This window comes from Cryptomeria japonica, chromosome 9 (genome assembly GCF_030272615.1).
Source record: "Cryptomeria japonica chromosome 9, Sugi_1.0, whole genome shotgun sequence".
In the NCBI taxonomy this organism is placed as follows: domain Eukaryota; kingdom Viridiplantae; phylum Streptophyta; class Pinopsida; order Cupressales; family Cupressaceae; genus Cryptomeria; species Cryptomeria japonica.
In genome coordinates, this window is record NC_081413.1 from 167,784,487 (window position 1) to 167,795,181 (window position 10,695).

The 10,695-nt window shown below is 36.0% G+C and overlaps 2 pseudogenes; both read right to left on the bottom strand.

Annotated features, from left to right (window-relative positions):
* Positions 1 to 5,272: 5,272 nt before the first annotated feature.
* Positions 5,273 to 7,525, bottom strand: LOC131858199 (photosystem I P700 chlorophyll a apoprotein A1-like; annotated as a pseudogene).
* Positions 7,526 to 8,102: 577 nt separating this feature from the next.
* On the bottom strand, positions 8,103 to 10,002 carry LOC131038518 (photosystem I assembly protein Ycf3-like; annotated as a pseudogene).
* Positions 10,003 to 10,695: the final 693 nt, after the last annotated feature.

Sequence of the window (10,695 nt, forward strand, 5' to 3'; positions counted from 1 at the left end):
TCTTTGGAGCTTAGTTTTTTGGTTCCGATATTTCCACACTAGGTGTAGAAACCGGTTCCTCTTCCAACATTGTTGGTTTCTTCCTCCAGGTTTTGTTCATGTCTGCTTGAACTATTTCAACATCAATTTCTCCTTTCTGAGTGACCGGTATATCATCAGATATACTCTTTCTACTTCTATAGAATCTTGCAATGTAACCCAGTTTGTTGCAGTGATAGCAAACCAATCTAGGTGCTCTCCAATGTCCATTATTCACATTTCCATTCTTCCTTCTGCATGTAGCAGTAGTGTGACCATGTCCATGACAAATCCAAACGTTTGCTCTCCATCTGGTTGCCGGTTGATAACCATTGTTTCCTGACTGATAATTGTAAGCATTAAACCGGTTAGGGTTCCAATTCACAAAAGATTCCAAACCAGCTCCTTCGGTCCTCTGAGCATATCTTCCGATATTGTTCATGACAGACCTACATTCGGATGCTCTATGCCCAAACTTGTTGCATGCATAATAATGACCATTGAACTTATTGGATCTAGGTACATTGTTGATAAAATAAGGAAAATTATCGTAGGCTTTTCTCCTACATACATTGGCAGTGTGTCCTTCTTTAAGATGGTTAAAGCAAACAGGTTTAAATTTTTGCTTACCTTTTCCTTTGAGTGTCAGTTGCTTCTTTGATGCTTTAACATTTGTTCCTAAGGATTCTCCTTCCTCATGTCCAGAGAAACCAAGTCCATTGGTATTCTTTACCAGTCTAGATGACTCAAGCTTTTGCTCTAGCTTGATAGTACTTTTGCTAAACTTAGCAAGTATTTCCTTTGACTCGGAGAGTTCTTTGGAAATAGTAGTATTTGACTCTATTAGGCTTGCATTTTCAGAGATGGCTATGTTCAGTTCATCTTGTACTCCTTCTTTTTCCATTCTGCTCTCATGAAAGTGAGCAGTCAGTGCACTAATCTCTTGTTTCAACTTGGAGATCTCATGATCTTTGTCCTTTACCAGATCTTCAGCTTTCCTCCGGTTCTCAAGCTCTTGACTAAACCAGATAGTCAGTCCTTCCAACTCCTTTCTCATATTGGAGTTTGAATCATTCATGTTATTTACTTCTGAAATCATGGCTTCTATATTTGCTTCATCTTCAGAACTATTTTCAGATAGCTCCATCAACTTCTTTGCATGTTCTCTCCTTTTAGCTTGAGATGCCTTGTATTTGACCATAAGATCATCATAGGCTTGCTCAAACTGAGTGAGCCATTGAGTAAGCTCCCTCAAGGTGTATTCCCCAATATCTTTTTCCAAGTGGTTAAACATATAGAAAGGTAGGCTCAGATACCAATTGATGAATACTAAGAGGGGGGGTGAATTAGTATGCCAAAAAACTCTGTACTTAAACACTTAAATAGTCTAAAGATAAACCGGTAAAACTGTTTAACAGATAGACCAGTTATCACACATGCAAACCAAAATGCAAATAAAGCATTCACCCACAAAAGCAACAACCATAACACAAGATATTTGACATGGAAACCCAAATGGGAAAAACCACGGTGAGATGGAACTCACAAGTCACTATCTGTAGATTAGAAACTAGACTAGTTAAGGTTAGACCAGTTAAGGTCTTACAATGTTCTTCACTAGAACAGATCATGTTAGGAATCTCAATCTTTGTTAGGAGATAAGTTTTATTAAAGACTACCTTGTTAGAGGATTTTAGATTCATAGAAGTGAACCACCTTGTTAGAGGATTTTACAAAAGGCTTTTGGGCCTACCCAGTTAAGGGCTACAAACTTGTCAAAGATGTGAGTAATCAACAAGTGTTTGATCTATCTAATAGCACAAACTACTTGGTTAGATCTAGTATAGCTCACTGCTAATGCATTCCAGCATTACTTCAGTCTTCTCTATCTCTCTCTCAGTTACAACTTGATCTTCTCAGATAAGATCGCTCTTACAACAACTCAACAACCACCTTAAACCCTAGTCAAAACATAAACCCTTTCAGCAACAACCTAAAACCCTAGACATGATGTCCTTTTAAAGGAATCTGATTTCATGTCGGTCCAATAGGATTACATTACAATTTCCTAGGTTCAATGAATCTAGACATACTCAATAACATAACACAAAAAGCACCGTCAGTGTGTCAGCACCGTCAATCAATCGGTGGATTGGTAACTCATCACAAAATGCCAATTGGTAACTCATCATAGAGTATTACTGGTTCATACAAAATACTGGTTGCCAATTTGACAAAAATGAAGGTTGGTAAGAATGTGTTATGCTGCTTTGCTTCCTCGTACCGCTTGAGATCTACGAACCACTTGGGGTCGACATGCCGCTTTAGACCGGGAAACACATTCTGCAAAATCACCAATAGTCTAAAGACTAGAATACAACATACTAGTTGGAACAAATACCGGTTGAGCTCTAGCTCATACATAAAAAGGGGCTCTCAATACAAGTGTGTGTCCATCAATCACAATCACAACATAAACATCAAAAATGCCAACACAGATACCATTGGGGGCTTCGTCCGACACCTTATGGATATATCCTTTTTCATGAAATGTTTACTTTTTTTTACTTTAGCTTGCATATGCATGTATTTTCATATGACCGCTAAAGTGGGGGCTAAATGTAGCATCATAAATTATACACCCTTGATCGGGTGGTACAATTCCACACTTAGGTTAGCACCCACCTTAGTGTGTTTGCATGTTGCATTTTAAATTCCCTTTAAGAATTTAATTAATTAATTTGATTAAATTTAAAGTCTTCTTTTATCCCTCCACACATCATAAAATTGGGCCTTTAGTCTTAAGTGCACCCCCTTTTTATTTTATCCTTTTAATCAATTAATTCATTAAAGCCCTAATTATGTCCTATTTGAACCTTCAAGGCTTGATTTAGGATATCTAAACACCTTGAATCATTGCACCAACCTAGGAATCACCTTATAATCACGATACCTTGCATCCCTAAAAATTTGGAAAAAAGTTGGTTAGACCGATATGATTCACATCGGTCCCTACTTTTTTTCCCCGAATTTCGAGATCATGTTTTGGTAGTATTATAATGTTTAAACCCAAATTGGTGTGAAATTATATCATTTCTAGGTTGGCCTATGATAAAAAACAAAGTTAGGGTTTCATACATATAGCCTTTCATTTCCTCATTTGAAGGATCCAACAACTCTAGCAATTGAAGGAGCCTCTTATGAAGCGAAAGTGCAAGTTATGTGAAGTTTTCAATCAACAAATTTGGCATCTATCAAGTCTACATCAATCATTTTCATCATCAATTGAAGCTTTGAAGATATTGAAGAATAATAGATCACCAACTATTGATTGGCTTGTACCTCTCCCTTAGGGTTTGGTATGGTTTCATGTTATTTTCATATCTTTGCATAAGTTTCACAATACATGTTTTCAAATCTACATTATTATTTTAGATCCATTATTGCATTTGTGAATTGAAGCATTCTCATTTACATCATAATCATTTAGGGATTCTATGCTCATATCATAGGATAGAACTCTTATTCTTGTATTTTAGCACATTTAGGATCTTATACACACATTTTCAATACATTATTGGTTATTTGTGGAGGTGGAAATCACCAAAACAAGGGGTTTGACTAAGGCAAAACACTATATAGCAACCCAAACACCAATTTTCAAGTTGTAGGTGCAGGTACAGAAATATGACAGACACACGTTCTTTGGGAAAGATAGAACATGTAGGTGCAGATCCATACCCAAAAGAAGCCTTCAGCCTTCTAGGACCAAGGTGCCCATGCCCTAGTCCTCTGAATTTTCAGGGTTCCAGTGCTAGTTCTACAATGCAAGGTCTCAGTATTCAATTTATAGAAGTCTAGGTCAGTACAATATCAAGGACCAAGGCAATCCACATTAAGATTAACATCATTCTGAACATAAAGTCCCAAGGTATGAAAACCTAGGAATAAACTAACCCAACTCAAATGAGAGATTATGGCTTCCTTATGCTCCAACATTCTCACCAATACATTATCCTTATTCTGTTCTAGATTATAATCTCTACTGAGAAATATAGCTCCATGAGCAAATGCCCCTATCATAATGAATCCAACAATATATTGATGATGAGTATACAATGCAGCTTGGGTAGTAAAATCTTGTGCTATTAATGCATAGGTAGGTAAAGAATACATGTGTTGAGCTACCAAGGAAGTAAAAACTCCCAAAGAAGCTAGAGCAAGACCTAATTGAAAGTGAAGAGAATTATTGATTGTGTTGTAAAGACCCTTATGCCCGTGTCCTAATAAGCCTTTCGAAGGAACATGTGCTTCTAAAATATCTTTTATACTATGTCCAATCCCAAAGTTGGTTCTATACATATGACCAGTAATGAAAAACACAAATGCAATAGCTAAATGATGATGCATGATACCAGTTAGCCACAAACTTTGTGTTTGTGGGTGAAATCCCCTGAGAAGAGTTAGAATAGCAGTTCCCGCCCCTTTAGTAGTACCAAATAAATGACTACTGGAATCAGGATTTTGAGTATAAAGATTCCACTGACCTGTAAAAAGTGGTTCCAACCCTTTGGGATATGGTAATACATCTAAAAAATTATCCCATCTTATGTGTTCTCCTCTTGATTCAGGAATAGCGACATGAACTAAATGCCCCATCCAAGCCAAAGAACTGACTCTAAAAAGCCCTGACAAATGATGATTGAGATGAGATTTGGCATTTTTAAACCATGAAACACTTGGTTTCCATTGAGGTTGTAGATGCAACCAACCTTTTGTTAAAAAGAGAGCAGAAAGAAATAGCAAGAAAAGAGCTCCAGTATAAATATCTTCATTAGTGCGTAAGCCAATTGTGTACCACCACTGATAAACACCAAAATAAGCAATATTGACTAGACCAGGGGCACCTCCTCAAGTAAAGGCTTCTACGACCAGTTGACCAAAATGAGGATTCCAAATTGCATGAGCAATAGGTCTTACATGTAAGGGGTCATAGACCCATGCTTTGAAATTGCCTTGCCAAGCTACGTGGAACAAATTACCAGAGGTCCACAGAAAGATTATAGCTAAATGACCAAAGTGAGAAGAAAAAATCTTTTGATAAAGATGCTCTTCGATAATATCATCATGACTCTCAAAGTCATGTACAGTAGCAATACCAAACCAAATACGATGAGTAGTTGGGTCCTGGGCCAAGCCTTGGCTGAACTTTGGAAATCTTGATGCCATAATGCTTTTAAAATCCTCCTAGTCATTATCCTACTGCAATAATTCTTGCTAGGAAGAACGCCCATGTTGTGACGATTCCACCCAGAAGGTAATGAGCTACTCCTACAACATGTCCTTGGACAATACTCAAGGCTCTTGGCTAGATAGCAGGAGCAACTTTTAATTTATTATGAGCCCAAACAATAGATTCAATAAGTTCTTGCCAATATCCATGACCACTAAATAGGTACATTAAACTAAAGGCCCAAACAAAATGAGCACCTAAGAATAAAAGGCCATAGGCAGATAATGAAGAATCGTAAGATTGGATTAATTGAGAAGCTTGTGCCCATAGAAAGTCATGAAGCCACCCGTTAATTGTAATGGAACTCTATGAAAAGTTTCCTCCTGTAATATGAGTTACCACTCCCTGATCACTTATACTACCCCAAACATTAGACTGTATTTTCCAACTAAAATGAAATATTACTACTGAAATTGCATTGTACATCTAGAATAATCCTAGGAAGACATGATCCCAGGCAGATACTTGACATGTTCCTCCTCTACCAGGCCCATTGCAAGGAAAATGAAAACCATGATTCGCTTTATTAGGTATTAAATGAGAACTGCAAGCAAATAAAACACCTTTCAGTAATATTAATATAGTCACATGGATAGTAAATGTATGAATATGGTGTACTAAAAAATCCGTAGTTCCTAATAGAATAGGTAACAAAGCCACTTTGGCACCTACTGCTACCAAATTTCTGCCTCCCCAGGTTAAGCTGGTGCTTGTTGTTGCATTAGGAGCTATCAAACTAGGTGCTAAAGCATGAGTGTTTTGTACCCATTGAGCAAAGATAGGTTGTAATTGTATAGTAGTATCTAAAAACATATCTTTAGGACGTCCTAAAGCACTCATAGTATCATTATGAATATATAGACCAAAACTATGGAAACCTAAGAAAATACATGCCCAGTTGAGGTGTGATATGATTGCATCACGATGTCTCAGAACACGGTCTAAAAGATTGTTGTATTGAGTAGTCGGATCATAGTCTCTTACCATAAAAATAGTTGCATGTGCAGCAATGCCAACTATGAGAAATCCACCAATCCACATATGGTGCATGAACAAAGATAGTTGGGTACCATAGTCAGTAGCTAGATATGGATAGGGAGGCACAGAATACATATGGTGAGCTACACCAATAGTTAAAGACCCTAACATAGCTAGGTTAAGAGATAATTGAGCATGCCATGAAGTAGTTAAGATCTCGTAAAGACCTTTATGTCCTTCCCCTGTAAATGGACCTTTATGAGCTTCCAAACTATCCTTGAGGTTATGACCAATAACCCAATTGGTTCTATACATATGACCAGTGATTAGAAAAAGAACTGCAATAGCCAAATGGTGGTGTGCAGTATCAGTTAGCCATAGACCCCCCGTTACTGGGTTGAGTCCTTTGCGAAAATTCAAAAAATATGAATATTCCGACCAATTCGGGGTGAAAAATGGGGTCAATCCCTTAGCGAAACTAGGATAAAGTTGAGCTAAAAGCTCACAATTTAAAATAAACTCATGAGGAAGTGGTATCTCTTTAGGGACCACTCCAACATCTAAGAGTTGATTAATAGGTAAAGAAATGTGTATTTGGTGTTCTACCCAAGATAGAGAGCCAAGTCCTAGTAACCCTGCTAAATAGTGGTTCAACATGGATTCTACATCTTGGAACCAAGTTAATTTTGGAGTAGCTTTGTGATAATGGAACCAACCAGCAAAAAGCATTAACAGTACAAAGATCAATGCACCAATTGCGGTGCAGTAAAGTTGCAATTCACTAGTTATTCTGGATGCTCACCAAATTTGGAAGAACCCAGAGGTTATTTGTATTCCTCGAAAACCTCCACCCACATCTCCATTCAAAATTTCTTGGCCTACTATCGGCCAAACTACCTGAGCATTGGGTTTAATGTGAGTAGGATCGCCTAGCCATGCTTCATAATTGGAGAAGCGAGCGCTGTGAAAGTACATCCCACTTAGCCAAGTAAATATTATTGCTAATTGACCAAAATGAGCACTAAATACTTTGTAGGAGATCTCTTCCAAATTAGTGGTATGGCTATCAAAATTGTGAGCATCAGCATGTAGGTTCCAGATCCAGGTGGTAGTATTAGGTCCCTTGGCTAGTGTCTTTGAGAAATGACTGGGTTTAGCCCATTTTTCAAAAGAGGTTTTAATAGGATCCCTATCCACTATGATCTTTACTTCTGGTTTTGGTGAACGAATGGTCATTAAGTTCTCCTCTTTCTAGACGAGACATGAGAAAAAACCCACCGAAAAAAAAAAAAAGAAGATATATTCTCAACTCGTTCCTCTCTTCATTTCCCAGTTCAAAACTAGAGTGACTATGATAGGGAAGTTGATTTGAGATAGGTGTTCATATTTATTATGACATATCTGATAGGTGCTTAATGGACCGTTGTGAGATATAAAATGTCTTTCCCGTCGAGTGGTAAAAAATGATATCAATATTAATACAATCATTATCTTCATATCCAGATTTATTTATCCATATCTCTGGACCCATATGTTACAGATCACTTTTATAATTCAAAAGAACTTTGAATTGATAAATTATTAATGAATCTTTAATAAATTATTTCTCTGGACAGGATTTGCCCATAGAGAAAAGATTTTTTTCATTAACGATCCATAGAAAGTATTCTTTGTTTTATTTTAAACATATTTTTTTATAATGACAATGCAATAAGAGAAGCTAATTCCCTCGAATAGTATGAAAAATGGATTTATCCTATCTGTATAAATTTCATACTCTTGACGATTTCACAGTATAGTAATTGAGACATTTTCATTCTCCAAAATGTCCTATAATCTTTAACCGATTTTGTGCTTCGATATAATTCCTTGGAGCAAGTGCTATAGCTTGTTTCCAATACTCAATAGCTTGATCAAACCAAGCTTCCGCAATTTCAGGGTCTCCCTATTGAATGGCCTATTCTTTTTGATCGGGATAGATCAACTTCTAAAAGTTTTCTTCCCTTAGAACCATACTTGAGAGTTTCCTACCTCATATGGCTCAATCAACTATTCTTTAGTCCTTTACCCAAGCTTCCAAAATAGAAGAAATACGTTCAGGTTAACCGAAAGAACATAATGGGTCAATGACATGAGTTTCAAACTTCACTTGTGATAAATGATCAGGTTTTTTTCCTTTCTCCCACCCTAAAAAAGATGAAGTATTTGAAATAAAGAGATCTACTTTAGATTATCCAGATAAAAATCTTTTTAAGAGGTAACTATCTATGTTCTGTATAAAAATTTTGAAGAATACTTTCCTACCAGGAAAGTACTTCACGTCTTTAGGATCCGATGCTACATCGCTGCTCAATAGCCTAGTAAATCAACCCTATTACATAAATTGAATCCTTTTTTTTGCCCATGAGCAGATTTGATCATATCAGCCCGAACTTTCAATAATTGATCTTTATGGTGCTTTTTCCATCAATTGAATTGATTTTATTTTATCCATGGACTATCCAGGCTATATTTACCGATTCATATTTGGGCTCCTATGAGGGATATTCTTTCGACTACAGTTGATAAAAAAACTGTTGTTTTGGACGGTGCATATGTAGAAAGCCTCTTTTTTTCTTTTTTGTAGTTCTAAATGAATTCATTCTATAGTATAGATAGCCACATGTAATGACAGATCAAGGCCATATTATTAAGAGCTTGTGGTAAAGACGGGTTTCATTCTAATGCCTAGAAATAATATTCCAAAGCCTCAGTATGCTTCCCATTACTCGTGTGGATAACACCTATATTATATAATATATAACTTCAGTCATAGGGGTCAATTTTCAGTCGCATGGCTTCAAAATAATTTTGTAAAGCTTCTGCATATTCCCCTTCAAATTGAGCTGACATTCGTTATGGTAGTTCATTCAATTGAAATGATCTCCACTTCAAAACCGTACATGAGAATTTCACCTCATACGGCTCCTCCTTTTTTAACAGAATAAGGGAAGTAATCCATTAAATGGACAAAAAAATTGTTTCTTATATTATGAATTAACAGGAACTAGCATATTTCTGATGAATCTCTAGCTATCCTTCTTGCAATTTTTTTTCTTCTAAATACCATGTACTTTAGCTTAGCACTATAAACATAACATCTACCAATTTCTTTGTCCTTAATGCACTGTATTTTACGGGGATTATTCACTTCAACAGTCTTTGATGGTTTTAGCGGTATCTGAAATACAAACTAGATGGATGTTTGTTGCCTCAACCATTCTAACTAGCCCTTCATTAAAAAGGTTTTGTGTATTATAATGAAGCATTTGTGTTGTCAATTTTAACGCATAGTATTTTTTCCCCTATGCATTCCTATCATATAGATTTGACCATTAACATCTATGTAATAGATATAACCTTTCGCTTAATACTAGAATCTCAGAAGATCAAAGCATCTAAGGCTACATAAATCAGGGATACACGACAAAAAGAATTATTCTATTTCTAAAACTCACCTTCACTAAGCGTAAGTTTTCTTTAACTTAATAAATACTCCGCCATTCCACGAAACGAGAAAAAGAAGAAAGAAAAAAATATCAAATCACACCATCTCTGTAATAGGTAAATGCCTTTTTCACCCTTAAAGCCATTGGGATTATCTGCAATAATATATCCACTACAATTGTGAAAGTCTTGTCAATAAAATTGTCATTTCTCTGAGATCTAGGCATAGTCAATTATAAATTTGATAAAAAAAAAATTATTCCCCATACAGAAATGATTCCATGAACAAAATTATAAGGTTTTGTGTATTATAACGAAGCATTTGTGTTGTCGATTTTAATGCGTAGTGCTTTTTCTCCTATGCATACCTATCATATAGATTTGACCATTAACATCTATGTAATAGATATAACCTTTCGTTTAATACTAGAAGCTTAGAAGATCAAAGCATTTCAGGCTGCATAAATCGGGGATACATGACAAAAAGAATTGTTCTATTTCTAAAACTCACCTTCACTAAGCATAAGTTTTCTTTAACTTAACTTAATAAATATTCCGCCATTCTACGAAACGAGAAAAAGCAGAAAGAAAAAAATATAAAATCACACCATCTCTGTAATAGGTAAATGCCTTTTTCTCCCCTAAGCCATTGGGATTATCTACAATAATATATCTGCTACAATTGTGAAAGTCTTGTCGATAGAATTGTCAGTTCTCTAAGATCTAGGCATAGTCAATATATTTCCTATTATGTACCTTGTATCTCAGTCTTAGATATGCAAATTTCTATATTTCAGCTTACATTTGCACTTTTTATCATCTTCCTAGCTTAGTTGATTATATCACTACATTTTGCACATCTCCTCTTCATAGCAGCAAAGTAATAAAAACCCTAAAGATATTCCTTGACTCTCTCTCTT